Source organism: Vidua chalybeata, chromosome 1 (assembly GCF_026979565.1).
Source record: "Vidua chalybeata isolate OUT-0048 chromosome 1, bVidCha1 merged haplotype, whole genome shotgun sequence".
Lineage (NCBI taxonomy): Eukaryota > Metazoa > Chordata > Aves > Passeriformes > Viduidae > Vidua > Vidua chalybeata.
In genome coordinates, this window is record NC_071530.1 from 146,387,359 (window position 1) to 146,405,838 (window position 18,480).

An 18,480-nucleotide genomic window follows, 5' to 3' on the forward strand; every position below is an offset into this window, starting at 1 on the left:
TTCATGCTGGAACTTCATCTTTCTGGTAACAATGGAAATGAAAATTTAAAGATCAGAATGCAAAGCTCAACTTAAAATGCATATATAATGATTTGGTACAAATAAAATCATATTTGTTCTTGAGTGGTTCTGCTCCAATTTTCCCACACTGAATTTTGCAATCTTTTTAAAACTATTTTAGCTATTATAATTGGATTTCTATAGTAAGTTCACAAATGTGTGCTAAAAGCCCAAACTTGTAGAAGAATTTCCAGGTTGCCCATGTCCAAGAACACCAGCATTGTTGGCAGCTGAGGTAAATACACACCGAGAATCCAAATATCTTTGACTTTATAACTTTATGAAAAAGACTAATTGGGTGAAGGGGCTGAGAATTACTTTCACAGGCTCAGCAGTTTTGTCTGAGACAGCTGCATTTGTTTAATGGGGAGAAAAACCCCTTTGGTAATGGAAATTATTGAAAGTATTTAGTATTAAAGCAGACATTGTGAAGATAAATGTTTGTGCAGCCTCAGATACTTCATTGTGCATTGACCCTTGTCTTCAGGCAGGCTTTCCACATGATTGCAAGTCAAGAGAACATCTCTGGCAAACCTGGATTTTAAAGATGTTTAAGCTATAGCCAGGGGCCAAAATAAAGCCGCTTTGCTGCATAGTTCTTTTTTAGGTCTTTTTTTCCATCAGTAGGAAGGTATTAAAAGTGTGAGATGTCAACACTCCTAAAAATAGGACATTAGGTAATAGGCTTAATGGACACTTTCACTTTTTGGTCAAAGATGCACTTGACAAATAGGAAATTAAAATAATTTATATTTAGTAAAGGTTTATGGCAAAATTTATCAGGAATCTATATATCCAGTAATCAAAAAATCTAATTTTCTTTCAAGATAGCCACTGAGCCAGAAGTCCTGACTAAACAAGATTCTGATCTTATTACAATCTTATAAGAAAAAAATTAAATCTAAATCAATCCTTGGAGTATAGTTTCTACATTTGCAAAGCTAAATACTAAACCTGTTCTTTATGCTTAGAAGCATTTGGCATGGAATAACATAAATAGCATAAATAATTTTATCTTTATATTCCTACTGAAATTTAGAATAAAAAAAACCACTTTTCAACCACAGTGAAATTCCACTCCCTTTGTGAAGATAATGGGAAGTTGTGGGATTTTTTATGACTCCAGAGACTGATTTTTTTTCTCCCTTGGACAAAACATAGTAAACTGCTCCAAATGCTTACTCAAGCAGTAACCCAGGAACTCAAGTTCTTTGTCTTCAGTGGCAAAAGAGTTGTTGGTAACTTGTGCTCTTGCTGTTGATCTGGTTATGAAGATCAACACAAAGATCCTGATGTCCTAAACATCTCAGGAGCATGAAACACTTTTTATTCATTTGAATACCTGCCTTGGTTTTTTTTGTTCCTCTGTTAAGAGTTAAAGATTCTTAGTGTAGAGATAGCTGTTTGTTGTCTTTCTTACTGAAAGAAGGAAAATACATTTGTCCTTGAGTTAATTCTTCTGATAGTGCAATTACCAGTTCACAAATCCATGCATCAAGATGCTCTTGCTTCAGATAGTGAGACTGCTAAACCTGCATTCATGGACTCTGGGCTTTTGTTAAAACATTTTGCAACGTTTATATTACAATATAAATATTTCCTATTTAGAAAATTCGATAGACCTTCAGGATAGTTAATTACAGTTTGAAATCAAATGAGAATACTGTATAGACTTCTGCCTGCGTGCTTCCTGGAAATCATCTGACTAATGCTGATTATCAGAATCATCCACATGTGAAAGTTGACCTTAATCTTCTTAGAAGTTTACAGATTCACAGAAGGAAAGTTGGAAGGGACCCACAAGGATCATCAAGTCCAGCTATTTCAGGGACTGACCCCACAACCTTGGTGTTACCAGCACCATGCTCTGACCAACTGAGCCAATCTCAATTATAAGCAATGAATAAGACAGGACAAGCCTGATTTCAAAATTCAAAATTAGAGTACATACCAGTATGTTTTACAGCACTTGAGGCTCTAACTTCAAATAGTTTGAATAGAAAATTCCCTTAGATATTTAAAATACTCCAGTGATGATTTTCTCATACAGCTTACTAATAAGAAAAGTGTGTGTGGTTTTTTCATTATTCATTTTAAGACTATTTTTTTTTTTACATCAGAAATAGGATTACTCTAAGACTGACAGAATTAATAAGTCAAGACAGCAGAGCTGATCCTCAGGCAGTTCTCCTGAACAAGCTATGGGATGAATGCATAAGGGATTGTGGCAAAGTTTTGTGATGTGTTTGATGGTGGTGACCATGAAATGCATTTACCTTATTAGACTAATTACAGGCTTGAGGAAATGAAGATGTAAAAAATAACACAAGCATATTACACAAAAGGAAACTGAGAAGTGGTTGTTAAAAAGAAAGCTAAATACTAAAAGACAATTTAGATTTCAAAATCTGAAGTTGAAGAGGAAAACCATCATGTTCCAGAACATATCTTTCCTAAGCTAGCTTGGGAAGCCATGCAATAGCTGCTAATATTTTTTTTTTTCTTTCTGTTTAGGTTATTCCATCTATTTTTCCCTGAAGTTCACTCTCAGTTTAAACATATTTGATGTTAGGAAGTTGAAGTGATATATCATAGTCCAGAGGGGCAAGATAAACACAGGTCACAGTTATGGCCTGTGATAACTAACATTTTCTTTTTTTCTGCCTATATGTAACTGGTCTGGCATTGAAATTCCTCACATAGTAGGAACAGCAGCACTAAGTTTTGGTGATAGTCTTCAAAGATATAAGCATATAACTTGCATAAATGCCACAATCAATATTCCTTTGAAAGGTCACTTTGTGTACTGAATAATATTTATAGGCATGTGTACATAATTTAACGGTTTTGGTAAGGGCCCTTCAGAAGAATAATTCAAAGGACAGAAGGTGATATCTTACTGTGAGAGACTTAAAAAGCTTGATTATGGTTTATAATTGCTCACACAGGGAGAAAATAACAAGTACTAAATTACTCTAATCTACTAGTGAAAAAAAAGTAACAACTAATGCTGAGTAAAAACCCTGCACTCTTAAATAGAAAATTAGGCTCAAATGAGAGTGATTAACCACAGCAGCAAGCTACATGAAAAGAATGGGCTTCTCTTTGTTTTCCTACGTGGCAGCTAGATTGGATGATCTCATAACTGTGTCTGAGCTTGAGAGACATGGATCAATGATTATTGTATAATAATTCTCACTTACTTTCTTTAACTGTTTTTCAGACTAATATGTAAGAGTTAAGATAATCAAATTCCTTTTATTCACAGGGGTTAATTCTCCATTTCTATCTTTGTTATTAATGTACTGCACATCCTACTGTCTTTGCAAAGTGAAAGGGAGATCAGTCAGTATTTACTGGTGCTAACACACCAACACAACTCTTGTTCCTCGTGCAAGCTGCACCTAGAAATTCTGGGTACTGCTGTGGTAAACTCACAAATTACACTTTTTACATGACACTCTCTACTTTTTGAATTAACAAATGGCTCTTAATTTTGTAAAAAGAAATAGGCTGGATTTTTTAGTTCTGACTTATGTATGTTCAACTCAGATGACAAACTCTTGACTATTTGCCTAGGCTTCCCTTATCATCGACCAAGAGAAACAATCTCAAAGGATAAATCAGCTTTTTGAGAGAGAAATGGATTGAGCTTGGGTAGTGACTCACCCTCTGAAAGCACCTGGCTCTTCCCCCTTGGCTCATGTGGGTGATTAAACTTATCTGGATGTTTAAACCTTAGATGTCTGAACTGAAGAATGATGAATCTCACTCATATTTCTATTTCAAAACCATCTTTGTTGATACCTTTAAAACAACAGCAAGGAACAAAGAAAGGCAGACTCTTTTTTGATGGCTTCTGCTCCAAATATTTCTCTATCAACCTTCATAGTTTATGCATTGATCAGGAGTTTTTCACGATCAGTATTTGTTTCCAGAGCCTTCTGTTAAACACAGCCACATGCTTTTGGTTGAAAGCATCTTAAATCCCAGGATTAGGTAGAATATTGGCTGAGAGGACTTGTACAAGAGGGAATTTCCCTTCCAATTCAGGATCTTCTCTGAATCTGTATTCTTGGGGCTATCCTGTGCAGGGACAGAAGCTGGACTTTGGTGATCCTTGTGATTCTCTTCCAGCTCTGGATATTCAATGATTCTATGAATTTATGATTATGCTGTAAATGTTAGCTGCTGTTTAAGAGAAAACTTTAAATTCTGAAGGAAAGTCTAGAGACCAGAAAAAGCAGGTGAATTTCTGTGCATAAATACTTAGAACAATGTAAAGTAAAAGTTTTCCTCTTTCAGTCTAGTGTTTGAAATATTAGTATCCAGTCCACACTAATAACCATTAGATGTTACACAGAAGGAAAATAAAAACCTCCAGTGTACTTATCCAGTTATCCAGAGCAGTTTAAATAACATTATCTATCCTTTAGAATATGTGCAGGGTATCTTTTAACTAGGAAAGAGAAAATATGCAGCACTTCTGCTAATGAAAATCTAAGACTTTATGCCTCTGTGGCTCATAACACTTAAGGAATTCACTAACTTTCAAATACTGTTCTGTAAAGGGAGTGGTGATGCAGGTAGATAATTTTTGCACTATACAGAAAAAGAGCTAAAGCAAGCCTGAAGTTTAGCATTGGTGAAATATTCCTTGGAAACTGAAATTTTCCCAGAAAAACATGGGTTTGCAGAAAAAAAGGATTTGGAACAGAGTTACTGTTTAATTTTAAAATAACTGATTTCAACATTTCTTTTCAAAAAATGCAGCTTTTTAAAGGATGACTTTCTTTCAGGACACTGTACTAGTCAGCATTTACCCAACACCCAAATGAAGGTACTTGAGAGGAACCCAAACTGACACAGGTCCTTCCTTCTTCCGCTTCTGTAAAAAAAAATGCATGAGAAGGAGTTTAAAAATACTCTGCATGCTTTCTTGCTGTTACTTTTTCTTCTCAAATCCATCAAGGTAAAAGAAAGATGTTTGCATATCTCTACTTCTCCCTCAGCCAGCAGGCCTTAGGACTATTACAACTTTTATTCAATAGTTTGGAAGGATCTGCACAACATCGGTGTCTATTGAGGTTTATGTGTTTCAGGTGTGTCAGACCCAGATAATGTAACCCCAGTTCTGGCCAGTAGCTGTTCTAGGCTCCTTTATAGGCAGTTGTGGCAGAACTGAGCCATTGAAGCCATTGAAGAGGGGAGGAGCAGTGTGCCAGGTGTGATTTGGTTACCCTGGGAAACATCAGGAACTCTGCTCCTAGGCTAAGAGCCCAATTTGGTTGCCTCAGGTTATCTCGCACCTCCTAACTGACTCAGGAAATGGCTTTTGAAATAATTGCAGTTGTTAATAGAGTTTAAAAAATAATTTAATAATGAATAAACACACTAAATAGGAAGTTGGTGCTCCCTGCTTTGACTTCTGTACTGTGCAAACACAGACTTTAAGTGAGCTGATTAGAAATAACTTCACAGGGATCAGTATATGTCAGCAGGAAAGAGTTTATTTCCTTATGCTACTTCACCACCAGTCTTGTTATTGTCCTTCACTGCTGAAAGCTTGTTCTACTCAATCCAGTGAAGGACTGTGTAAGTGGAAATACTGTTAATCAGATGGTGCTTGAGGAACAGTGCTACAGATTAATTATCCCTGCAGATCTTTTGTTCTACTACAGGTACATCTAGAGAACAAGGCAGAATTTTCATTATATATGCAGGCAATTATTTTTCAAGGAGTTTCTCAGGATTAAAGCATCAGAATATCTAGCAGACTGCAATATATTATTTATTTTCTTCTCAGCACCTACTGAGTATTTCAGGTCTAGTGAGCAGAACACAACTCTGCATTAGTACGTGTATCTGAGAATGTCTTTTTCCTATTAGCTCCATGTAAGAGGCATTAAAATTTAAAAAGCTCAAAATTAAAAAAACTATAGTTTAGGATGTGCATCATGATGTATCGGTATCTTTCAAAAGAAAAATCAGAATTTGAATTCCCTGGCCACAGTATATTTAGTTAGAATGGAGACAGGCTGGAAAGACTTACAGCTTTGATTTAGACAGCTAATCATCGGAGCACAAGTCACTGACCTTTAGGCAAAGTTCAAAATTTTGTAATAAGGTACTTATTTGCAAATCAGGGCTGAAAGGAATAGAAATCTTGAAAAAAGAGAAGAAAAGTAGAACAAAAACTCTGGAAAAAAATATGATCAAATCAAATGCAATTGGAAAAAAAATGCAAATGGAGTGACTACAACCAAATGGACTGAGACAAAATGAGGAGCAGTGAAAGGATCGAAACTTGCCAAAATTATTCTCATTGAATTCCCAAAATCAAGCAAGAAAGGTAAACAAAAATACAGGAGTAGTAATGGAAGAAATTAAATGCTCCAAAAGGATGAGAGAAAATTCTGAAAAAAAAAAAAAAAAAAAAAAAAAAAAAAAAACCAGAAAAAGAAGAGTGAATGAGATGTCATGAAATGCACAGAAATGGCCCAAACCTTGCCCAATTGATCTTCATTGAAATCACAAGATTTCATTTCCTTTCCTGCCCATTAAGCTACTCTTTTAGTGTTCTTTCTAACTGGTCAGGGATGAAAATATAATGAAAGGCCCATTTGTGTGTGAAGATGTGGGTAGATAGTGATCACTCAGCAATCACCATCACAGTGTTAATTGAGGTTGATAAGCATTGCTTACCACGGAAATTTCCAGATTGATAATTTGAATGCCTCATTTGTTTGAGTTGTTGGATCCTGTGTCCATATACAGTGAATGGGAAGAGCAGAACTGACTCACAAATTGCTGGAAATGGTTGGGGTTTTTTGGGTACAGATCAGGTCCCCAGTGAGACTTGACAGCATCTCTTCAGCTGTGTCTCCATCCTTCACTTAAACCTTAAGGGGATATTAGGAATATTTTCTTCACTGGTGGTCAAGCATTGGAACAGTCTATGCAGGCAAATGATGGAATCCCTGTCCTTGGAAGTGTTCAGAAAATGTCAGTGTGGTGCTTGGGGGCATGGTTTGCTTCTGGACCTGGCAGTGCTGGGTTAACATTTGGCCTCAATTTTCCAACCTTTATGTTTCAATGATCCTTACTCTCCTGACCAGGCCTGCAGGTTAGTTGCAGAGTGCCACACTCCCACCACCCAGGCTGCTCAGGCAAAGGCTATTTGTGCAAACCAGACAGCTCTGGTGACCTATCAGATCACCTCCCCTCCTCCTGGTCAGAGCAGTGGTTTGTGAGCCCCACAAGAACTGCCTCAGTGTTCCTTCTCTGGGTGCCATTTACATTTACCAATGCTTTAATTAGCTGTAGGTGGGGATGGGGGTAAATCCATCTCCTAAGGGTCTGGTGAAACTTGTTTGTCTCTTAGATATCCAGCTAGAGTGTTAATTTTCACCCTGCATTTCCCCCTTTAAGAAGCGAGTAAACCACATTGATGAGCATCTCATATTCATCCAGAGCCAGGTATTTATTATCTCATTCAGTTTCCTGTTGACTCAGTAGGTGGTACAGCTTTTGATTCATATTTGGATTGCCGCCTTTCCATTTTTTCAGGGATTTTTTTTTCCTGTATTTTTCCTTCCTTTTTTCTTTTCCTTTTTTTCCCCCACCCCCTTTTGAAAGCGGCTAAAGTTATTTGCACCAGCAAACTCTGCCTGTAATGAGAGGTTGCTTGTGAATGAACTTGTATCTGCTGTTGTGACATCGGAACAGCACTTGCAGCAGCAGCATCAGAGCAAATGGCCCTGTGAGGTGGTGGTTGCCAGGCATCAAGTAAGATATCAGACTTCAGACTTTGCCACAGAGGAGTGTTTAAAGGCCCTGTGCTGCGGGAAGCCTAATTTCCATCTCTGTCCCGAAAATCTGAAAGGGTAATGACTGCACAGTTTGTCTAGAGAAGTTCCTGGTGCTGCTGTGCTTTCACGTGCAATTTTTCCTTTCCTGTCAAGTTCCTGTGTGGCATCACTATGTGTTATTACACAGCTGCTTCTCTTTACCCCAAGAGAGTGGCATTTCAGCAGAAGACAAAGCAATTGCTGTTCTTCAAGCATGTGAAATTCCCTGGGAGTAAAGAGCTCCCAATCTTCTGCCTTATTTGACTTTAAAATCTTTTTCAAACATCTGCAGACTTAAAATCCGATATTGGTAGGGATGCATCCTTAAATTATTATATCCTTGCAGATGACTATTTCTTTTCACCTCTCCCCACACAGAAAAGAAACAGAACAGACTTTCAGGCTTACTAAATCAGACAAAATAGTTGTAATTAAATATCAGTGTACTAGAGGTCATTTGTGTTTGAAACTGAAAAAATAGCCTTAGAATACTACCAGATGTGCTCCTTCTGCCTGTTCTTGGGATAAATTATATTTAATTTGAGTTTGTGTTTATTCCCACTGTAGTTTTTCAGCTGACTTCCTCCATTTATACCAGAAGATCTGACATAAGTGTTTTAGTAAAATTAGATAATAAGTAAACAATCTATTATGCAAAAAAGATGTTAAAAAACCAACCAAGCAATGAACCAATGAAACAAACCACAAAATACATCCATACACCAAGTATCTGTTTTTCTTTTAGATAGAAAGATGTATCATCTTGGCAATTTCACATAACACAGAATGAGGACTGTAAAGTGACCCCGATGCAGCTCCCTCAGATTAGCCATGTGTGATGTGCAAGCTCCTTCCTGTCACATAGAAAAGTCTGGTCATGAGCTGTTTCTGGTTTTCAGGATTAGCCAAGCCAAGCTTAGAAATAGCTCCTGAAAAATTCAAGGATGCTAATTTTTCCAAACCCTCAGGATTGGTCTTTGTGTACAGCTCACCTAAAAATAGTCTTCACACAAAGATTCTCTGTGCATATATGAAATTCACTCTCCTGCTGTGCAAGCTCCATAGCTTGCCTTCATTTTAGCAACTTTACCTTTTTTAAAGTAGAGGGTTGAAAGAATTTCAACAATGTAGAATAAGAATTTGACACAGTAGAAGGGTTGTGTCTCACGAATGGGACAAGTCATGGTCACGACTGGGTTGGATGATGAGTTGGAGTGCTTCCCTAAATGATGGATATCAGATAAAAAATCCAAATGAAGCAAAGATATACATTTAAATAGGTTAATTAAAAGTCATTCAGTTTTGTATGAGATTCTCTGATTCATAGAATGATAAAATTGTTTGAATTGCAAGGTACCTTAAAGACCATCTCATTCCAACCCCCTGCCATGGCCAGAGACACCTTTCACTAGACCAGGTTGCTCTGAGCCCCATCCACCCTGGCCTTGGGGATGGGGCTTCCAGGGATGGGACATCCACAAATTCTCTGGGCAAAAGAGCTGAATAGGCTGTAAGAAGTGGTGAAAGGAGGCAGGACTTTCCCGTGTAGTCATCTAACAGAGTTTCTTTTGGTTCTGGTTCACAGTGGTGGATTCTCAAATCTCAGTTTCATATCTGGAAATCAGCTGCTAAAGCTCAGTGAGGTGGTGCCTGGTTTGGACACTGAGCTTGACTTTGGGTGTTTTAGCTGGGGAGATTTAACAGTGACAAACTAAGCCAATTGCTTTTATCCGTCAGCACTCCCATCCTATTTCCCACCTCCCATATTATGTATGTTTCTGTGGGACATGCTAATGAATGTGTGTTCCTGCAATATGTACAGAGAAACATATCCTGCATTTATTTTCTCTGTAACAAAAGTGGAAAAGGTCATTCTCACTCCCATTTGAATCAAGAGTAATTGCAGTTTGCTCATTAACAACTGTAACAAGCAAACTGGAGGGAAGGGCCACACCAAGTGGAGCACAGAATACCTAGATTTGATGCCTTTTTTCTTGGTATTTTATGAATGTAATGAAATCCTTCTGGAAATTGTAAGTGATAATCTCATAACATTAACTTGTACTGCAAGAAATTATTAAGCCTTAGCTAAATAATTGTGCTATGATTGCACTGAGTGCAGCACAAGGACTCCCAGTCCTGGTGCTTGTATTCATTCAGCAGAATAGGCTCAAAATGTATTTCCCCCCTCAAAAAATGCAAATTCAATAATTCTTTCCAAAGCTGGATAAAAGGATCTCAAACCTTGTTTAAAACACCACAGAAGACATTGCGTGCCCTTCCTTTCCTTGTGTAAGTATTGTGCTTTTTCCAGCTCTTAACAATATTATTTCTAGGGTATCATCACTGATTTTAAGGTTGAATTTTTTTAGTGTCTAATTCCAGGTCTTGTTAGCAATGCCAAAATAAATATTAGGGTGTTTGCATGCAATCCTATGGAGTGAATTAGCCCAGACCTGCTACCAAGTATTTTTATTTTACACTAGAACAGCATAGGTGATGAGAATATTACATTCTGTTTGACTAGGAAATGCAAGTCTAGAAGGTGGCACAGTGATATCTTTTCTAAAATTTCATAGCATGTCACTTCACAAGTGCTGGAACTGACACAGCACAGAGGAAGTCAAGTAGAATCTGTCCCCAACAACACAAACACCACAGGGAGGATAGCTATTAGGACAATAAACTGTTGGGATAATACATAAGAAGGCTTCGGTGGGGGAGAGGGGGGGGAACAAACAAGGTCAAAACCTCCAAACAAAAATCTATCAAAAACCAGAGGGTGATATTCAGATAAAAGATGTCTTGGAGTGTAAAATTCCCTGCCCTGTTCATTAGCCAGCACGTTCACAGAGCTGCCTGTGCAGACAGATGCAAATGCTGTGCTCCATCACAGAGAACAGCACGGGGGAAGAGGGAGCAGCTCCACTGCTCTGGTGGGACTGGGAGCTCTGCTTAGCAAAGCCAGAGCTTTTGGTCCTTTTAATAAAATGACAGTAATTTGATAGTAATAAGCATTAGGCTGTCACCCTAACATAGCAGTTTGCAAATAATGTTGACGTTATCTTATGCTTCATGTCAGGATGTGGGTCTGCTTCATCAGCTGATTAATGGGGAAATTGGAGGAAATTCTTTAAATCTGACAAAAGAAACTTGGATTGCACTGGGAATAAATAATAAATTTTGTTTTCACCTGTACCTTTTAAGCCCCGGTAGTGCTTTTTCATCTGCTTTTGTTGTTTGGGTTTTTTTTTTTGTTTGTTTTTTTATTGTTTGGTTTTTTTTTTTTGTTAGGGTTTTTTTTTTTGTTTGTTTGTTTGGGTTTTTTTTTTGTTTTTTTGGGTTTGGTTTTTTTTTTTTGCTTTTTCCTTATTTTGAGCATTTGTGCAAAGCTGTGACAAGTTCTACATAAACGATAATGTTGTCTAAACTACTGGAAGTGCCATTTAAAGAGGTTCTGGAGCTGGTTTTTTTTTAGAAATACACAGTTCTGAAATAGGGGAGTTTTGCTTTTTGTAGTGAGGTGTTTTTTGGGGGGTGGGTTGTTTGGTTGGTTGGTGGGTTGGTTGGTTGGTTGGATTTTGTTGGTTGTTTCTATAGTTTGGTTTTTTGTTAAAGTGCTGTCATCATTAACTTCTGTCTCCCTGCTGTCACAGATTGTTGTTGTTCCTACATAGTAGTGATCTAATACAAATTATGATCAACCTTCCAGAATTCATTTTAGAACTGAGGGAATTATGGACACAGAAATATGCCAATGCCTTGCCAGAGATTCCCTTTGTCATTGCAGCCCACCATTGTGAGCCAGGTAATCTGTCACACCACAGCCCTCCCAAACTACATTTTTCCAAATCTTAAACTTATCTTTGAGGATTTCCTAGAAATGCTTCTGACTCAACTGACCGGCACCAGGAAGATTTGAATTTTGCATTCATTTTATAACTGTGTGTACAATTCAAATACATTTCTTGGCACTGAAGATGAGGGTCAGGAGTAGGCTACTGGACATTTATACAGATGCCAGATAAATTCATCAATTGTCTCCTTTTCAGAAGCCAAAATATCACCATGTAGTATCCCCCTTCAGAGGTGTTTGAGCTTTGTGCTGGAAGCACATCTGGCTTGTGCTGGTTGCTGTGTGTGCTGAGTGTGGAGAATGATGGATATTCCCACCTGTCCATTCTCCCAGATGGCTCACATAAATGGAGTATCCAGCACCAAAGTGCCCATTTCATGGGCTTGACAGGGTTCAGGTTAAATGGACCCCAGGAGACCTCTATTGAAACTTCCTTCTCTAAACAAGGTCAGCTATGGGATCCTGTAACATGGCTCAGTTTGATCCATTTGGGTCTTGAAAAGTTCTAAGGATGAGAAGGCACAATGTGGCTGGGCAGTCTGCTCCACTGTCTGACCATCCTCATAGGGAAAACACCTCTTTCTATTCAGTGTGAGACTCTGATATCCTCCCCCCACACCCCACTGGGAAAAGCCTGGCTCCATCGTCTTGAGGACCTTGCATGGGAGCTGCTGTGAGGTCCCCCAAGGCCACCTCCTCTCCATGCTGAACACTGCCCATCCCTCAGCCTCTCCTCTGGGGCATTCCAGCCCTGATCACCTCAGAGTCCTCCTCAGGACTTGTTCTGGTTTGGTGATATATTTTCTGTATTGATTCTGTATTTAACTCTTAATTAAGTCAGTTGAAATATGAATTAATCACTTAAAGCCCTGTAGACATGGTACCAAGTGCTCAGACCTGTTCTGTGAATGGTGATAACCTGCCCTTTCCATCTCTGAATCTCATGGGCAAGAGGACAGGATTATCTTTCTTTCAGGATGAGAGATTCAAACATATTACCCAAATTGGACAGAGGCGTTTTAGTCATTCAGGGACAGAGTCACTTAGTCCTTTCCCAGCTTTGCTGGACTGGACCTCAAAAATCCATTTGTTTTTGCTGGCATGGGATGACAATGATGATTGAATTTGGAATGAGTGTCAGTAAGTACTCCCAAGAGGCACTTGACACCCTCTACAGGAAAGTCAGCAGCCAGTATTAAAAATCAATTAGCATTTTCACAGCACAACCTTTGCTATACAATGTACAATGACCTTTATAGTTCAGAAAAGAGTCAGTTTAATGTACTTACTATATAATGCCAGGTGGTAATGTCTTCCCTCACTTAGGTGGCTCATGATTAAACTCAATTATCTCAGCTGCCAATTGACCTTTATCCATCTCCCACTATTTAGTGAATGGAAGTTGGTAAAAGCTAACAGGGTAGATACATCATGTTATGACAATGTCTTCTTACAAGTGGGAGTGAGGCATTTCTGATATGCAGTGGTATCAAACAAATTTTGTATTCTTCCAGATAAAGGAGAACTTGCTGAGATGCAACCAGGTTACTTTTGTGTCTTCTGTGTACATTTTGCTTTCCTCTTTCACTGTCATGCTTAGTTGGAGGTTCAGTAGATAAATATTTTCTATTTAACAAGAGTAGGAAGAGACATTTATCATACCCACCCGGTGGTCCAGTAAACAAGTAGGGAATTTACCCTGCTTATTCACCTTTTGAGGCTTTATTCAAAGTGCATCCAGTAGTTGATACTATGCAGAGCCACAGTGCAAGAAATGGCCTTTGAAGTAGTTGTTTATCTCCTTGTTGATGCAATAGCTTCCCATGATCCTGATATTTGCTAGCCCTGGAGGTCTGACAAAAACTGTTCAGAGGTCAATGAACAATGAAGTATCACAGTGCAGTCTCCTCTCATGTGCAACTAGATTACTTCATCTCACCCCATTTTTAAATCCATGCCAGAAGATAGTTGGAATTTCTAGAACACATATAATTTTTCAACCTCTTCAGTTCAACCCGAGGAGGAAATTATCATTTACAACTGCATTTTTATTGGGAAAGTTTGAATTTTACAAGGCTCCAGCATGTACATGGCACATTTGCTATCCTAAGACTTCTTGACAAAGTGTTTCTATTTCTTGTAATTGTTCCTCACATCACTGTGTCCAGGATAGCAGAGTTTGAAATCTGTTTGAAATGAAAGCTGATTTGGGCTCTCCCTGAGGAACAGGCTGTGGTTAACTCTTCACTCCAGTAAAGCAAACACAGCATTTAAAGAGTATTTTTTAAAAATGAAACAGCACAATTTTGTAAATAATTGAGTATTTTGCTTCTTTGGCTCTTCACCATGTTTCCTTTCTATTGAAATACTCTGGAAGCAAGGGAAGGGCAGTTTTATCATGCCCTATTTCTATGGGCTCATCTGTTCTTCATTTGTTGATTTTTACTCTGCTCACAATTTGTCGATGCCTAATATTTTTCCCCTATTTCAATTGTCATCTGGAGCTCTCACTTGGCAAAGCTCTCCTTAAGATGTTTTCATTTCCTCTCCAGGCTCCAAAGATGCCAGCATATGGCCATGAAACACCGTCACTGAATTACTGTCTCTTCTCATGGTAATTAGTTTAGACTTTTGGACTACATCTATCCTGGTTAATTGAATGGCACCAGGGAATGTTCCCAGCAATGGGAATTTGATGGACTGACCTGTTAAATGGCTCCTGCTATGATTTTGGCTCCATCCAGCTGGCACTCTCCCAAATGCATCCTGGACACAGCTGGGGAGTCAGCACTGACCCAGGACCATTCCCAGAAACCAGTTTGGATGCCCACCCTGTTTCCAAGGCTGGGAGAGTTTAACAGTACAGATAGAGGCAAATCTGTGCCAAAGAATGATCCCAGACACATGTAGCATAATTATCTAGCCATATTGTAACCCAAAAGCAGGTTTGGATTACCCCTTTTCCTCTTTATCTGGAAAGAATTACAATTACTGACTTAAAAAAAAAAACCAAAACAAAACAAAAAAAAAAAAAACCACAAAACTATGTGTTCTTTAAACATGCATAACATATATCTTGGGAATCGCTATAATTTTCTGTGACAGCTGAATTGGTGCAGTTCATTCCAGTCACTGATTGTACAAATACATGCACATATTGCATCTGTGTATGGGACCTGCTCCACAGATGAATCAGGACTAACCAGTGAAAGGGCTCCACTGCCCAGGCATTGTTGCAGCAATGAGGATATGTGATGGATAAGAGAATATGGGCATGGAAATTAGGATTTCTTGCTAATCATGGCTGAGTACTGAACTGAAAAACTAGATACTATCCCTCCACACAGTGCAGAGGTCCCAACAAGTGCTCCACGAGAGAGCCAGTAGTTTAGCCCAAGGTGGAAACTTTTATTTATGACACCTCAGAAAAGTGGCCATTGTCTGTATCTGCTGGTTGTAGACAAATTCAGAATGGGCTACAGAGAGGCAACCATGACTCATTGTCTTCTTTAATCAAAAGCTGTGGAGGAAAAAGAGGCAGGAATTATGTCTTTGTGAAACAATCATATATGGCTGAATATAGGTTGATTTTTGGGGTGTTCAAGTAGTTCCTTGGGGATTTTCTAACTAATCACATGGCAGATGTTTTCATGCCAAGACCTTTCCTTCTCTCAGACGACCTTGCCTTCCCGTGATTACAGCTCCACATATCACTTTTTCAGGTGACCACATACTCCCTTGAATAGGGATTTCTTGCAGTGAAAGCTTTCCTGTGGTATGCATCAACCACACATTTATACAGAGGTTGTGGTATTGGCACCAAAACTTGGTGTTGGCTTGGAATGATCTTAACCTGATTGTGAACTATCCCAGTTGCAGTGGCCTGACAGGAAACTTACAGCAAAACATCAGAATTAGAAAGACCCTGCAAATAATTTGCTTTTCATGGAATGTACAGTTTTCTTTTACATCACATGAGGAGAAATTCTTCTATCATTAAAATGGAACAAAAAGAGTTTTTCAATTCAACCTGCTATTAATATTAAAACATTGTAAAATCAACCCTGTGCTCCAGAGATGTACAATTCAATGTCCCCAGAATGTAATATCAAGGATAGCAAGTATTATTGATTAATTTCATTAAACAGGGTACAGTATTCACTTTGGAGAGCCACTCAATACTAGTTATCAAAACGTATGCAGAGGACAGGGAAAGGTTATGAAACTGCTGGAGAACAGAGCTAACAAAGTGAACTCTCGGCTGTGAGTCCTGTGCATGACTTAGTACTGCTAACAGTGTGAGTATGTGCATATTAGAAGCTCTATTGATCATCAGGAGCTACACTTCAAGTCAGAAATAACAAAGGTAGTAAGACAAACACAGAAAATAATAGCCCATTAATCTGGGTAACAGAAGCAAACTGTGAAGTTTGAAAGTCATTGGTAGAACAGTTTTATTCTACTCAGGTAGTAGCTAAAGAGTAGAGGACAAGGAAAAATCCTTCTATGTCTGAGACTGGTACTGCAACAGGTAAAACTGCAAAGCCACATATTTACTTTTTAATACTATTATTATTGTTCCCAGTGTCCTTAACATCTCTACATATATAGGTTTGTTTTCACCAATTGGCAGTAGTTCCCCCTGAAAGCAATTTACTATCTGGAGGGCAAGTATAAGGGTCCTTTCCCTGAAACAAAAACGCTCTAAAACCACAGGCCATTTGATTAATCCTTCTCTGCTTTTACCTCCTTTCCTTTGCATTAGAAACATTTATCAGTAATGGCTACTTACCTCGTCTTGTTCCCACTGATTTTCCCACTACAGCTGCAAGATCTAATGCTTTATGATAATACAAATGAATAATAGCTCTTACATACCAAATAAGAATTTAAGATTAACTTCCACTTTGGTAGAAACCAAACCCCTCCCTTAACAAACAACAAATAAATAAGCAACAAGAAATACCCCTTCCCTAAAAATCTTACTGTCAGTTCTTAATTTTAAAGTTTCACACTTCTGAAACTGCACAGAAAAATCAGACTATCTGGAAACTTTTTTTATACATGATAATTTTAATCTAAACTATAGCAAATTCACTCACTTTACATGGCCATTTCCAGTTATTTGAGGTGACAGGGACAGTGAGGGAAGTGAACTGTGTCACCTGGCTGATGAATGTGTTGGACACCATTCAAGTTTCCTCTTGCCAGCTGAAATGAGGATCCCCTCCTCTCCCCATATGGATGTGGTCAGCCAGCCACCTGCAGCTGGGGGCAGTTACACCACCCAATCACACCAACCTGCACTGACCCTGAAGAATTAGAGTTCCATTTTTTATTGCTAAAGAGGACAGCTAAGGAAAGACGGCCTAGGAAATGGGAATCAGCACACTGAGCTCTGTAACCACCTGTGTCTGACAGGCTTGCAGGTTCATTTAGCTGGTAGAAACACATGATTCACTGGATTACAGTGAGAAGATGGAAACTTGAACCCACCTGAATCCTGTAAAATTACTTTTCCTTATGATGTGGCAGCTTTGTCATCTTTTACTGTGACTTACGGGAGATAACAAACACCCTCTACAGGGAGGCTACTCTAACTCTCCTATTGATTTTTGCCAGTCCTGTGTGCTTGTTTAATAAGAAAAATGTTACTCAAAACTGAGTCTGATAATCTTAAATATGTTATTTACTTTTTGAAAGGTGAGCTGGATTATGATTAATATGGTAAATAGCTCAAATCTAATAGAGTCAATGCTTCTTTATATCTCACAGTGGTCCAGTCCTGGTGCAGAGAAGAAAGTAACAGTCAAGTCTGAATTAAACACTCCCAGCTTTCATGTTTGTGGTTTTGATTTATTTATTGATATCTATGTAGAGGCCTCCATTCAATCAGAGGAGCTAATGTCATCCTGCTACATAGCTGGGGATGAAAAACTCAGCTATCTGCCAGCTACAACTTCCTTTCACACTTCCCCTGGCCTTTTCTGGGGTCAGTCAGCACTGGAACCCCTCCCTTTTGATGATCAGCTGAGAAACCTGGTACATGTTTTCCTGTGAGTGTATCAGACACACCTTTTACAGGGAATACCTGACAGTTCCTGTCTCTTGTTTGCACTGTGAGAGGCACCTCATGGCACCAGCATAGCCCAAGAGGAAGGGCACAGGTGACCCACACCAACCTGTACTGATCCCTGTCCCTCTCTCCATTTCATCTCACTGCCCTTTTTAACTGAAATCACATCCCACCCATGCACCAAGACCCTCAGCAACTCTCTTAGGAGTCACCCTGGGATGGGACCAGGCCCCCCTCAAATACCTCTTTCCCACTGGAAATGGGAGTTGTTTACCATGGGGTTGCAGAAGATTTAGATTCTCCTTAGCAGGGGAGGCAGGATGGATCCCAGCCTCGCAGTCCTGCCCTTCCTTGCTGGCTCTCAGAAGGGTCTCCAAGGCCCCTGTCAGCCATGAACCTGTCATGGGAAACTTTTGTGGTGTCTTTCCTGTGGAATACACAGCAACAGGAGTTCTCCTTGCTATTGATTAGCAACAGCTCAATGTAAAAATGTTTTAGGCAGCAGAGCTTTACTGGAACTGCAGTTGCTCCTGGTGCTGCTGACTCCCAAAGACAGAGCACTGCTCATTACACTCTTCCTGAGCTCATCTTCCTTTCTCTTGAGATCACTGTGTACATTTGTCATGTTGTGCAGGACC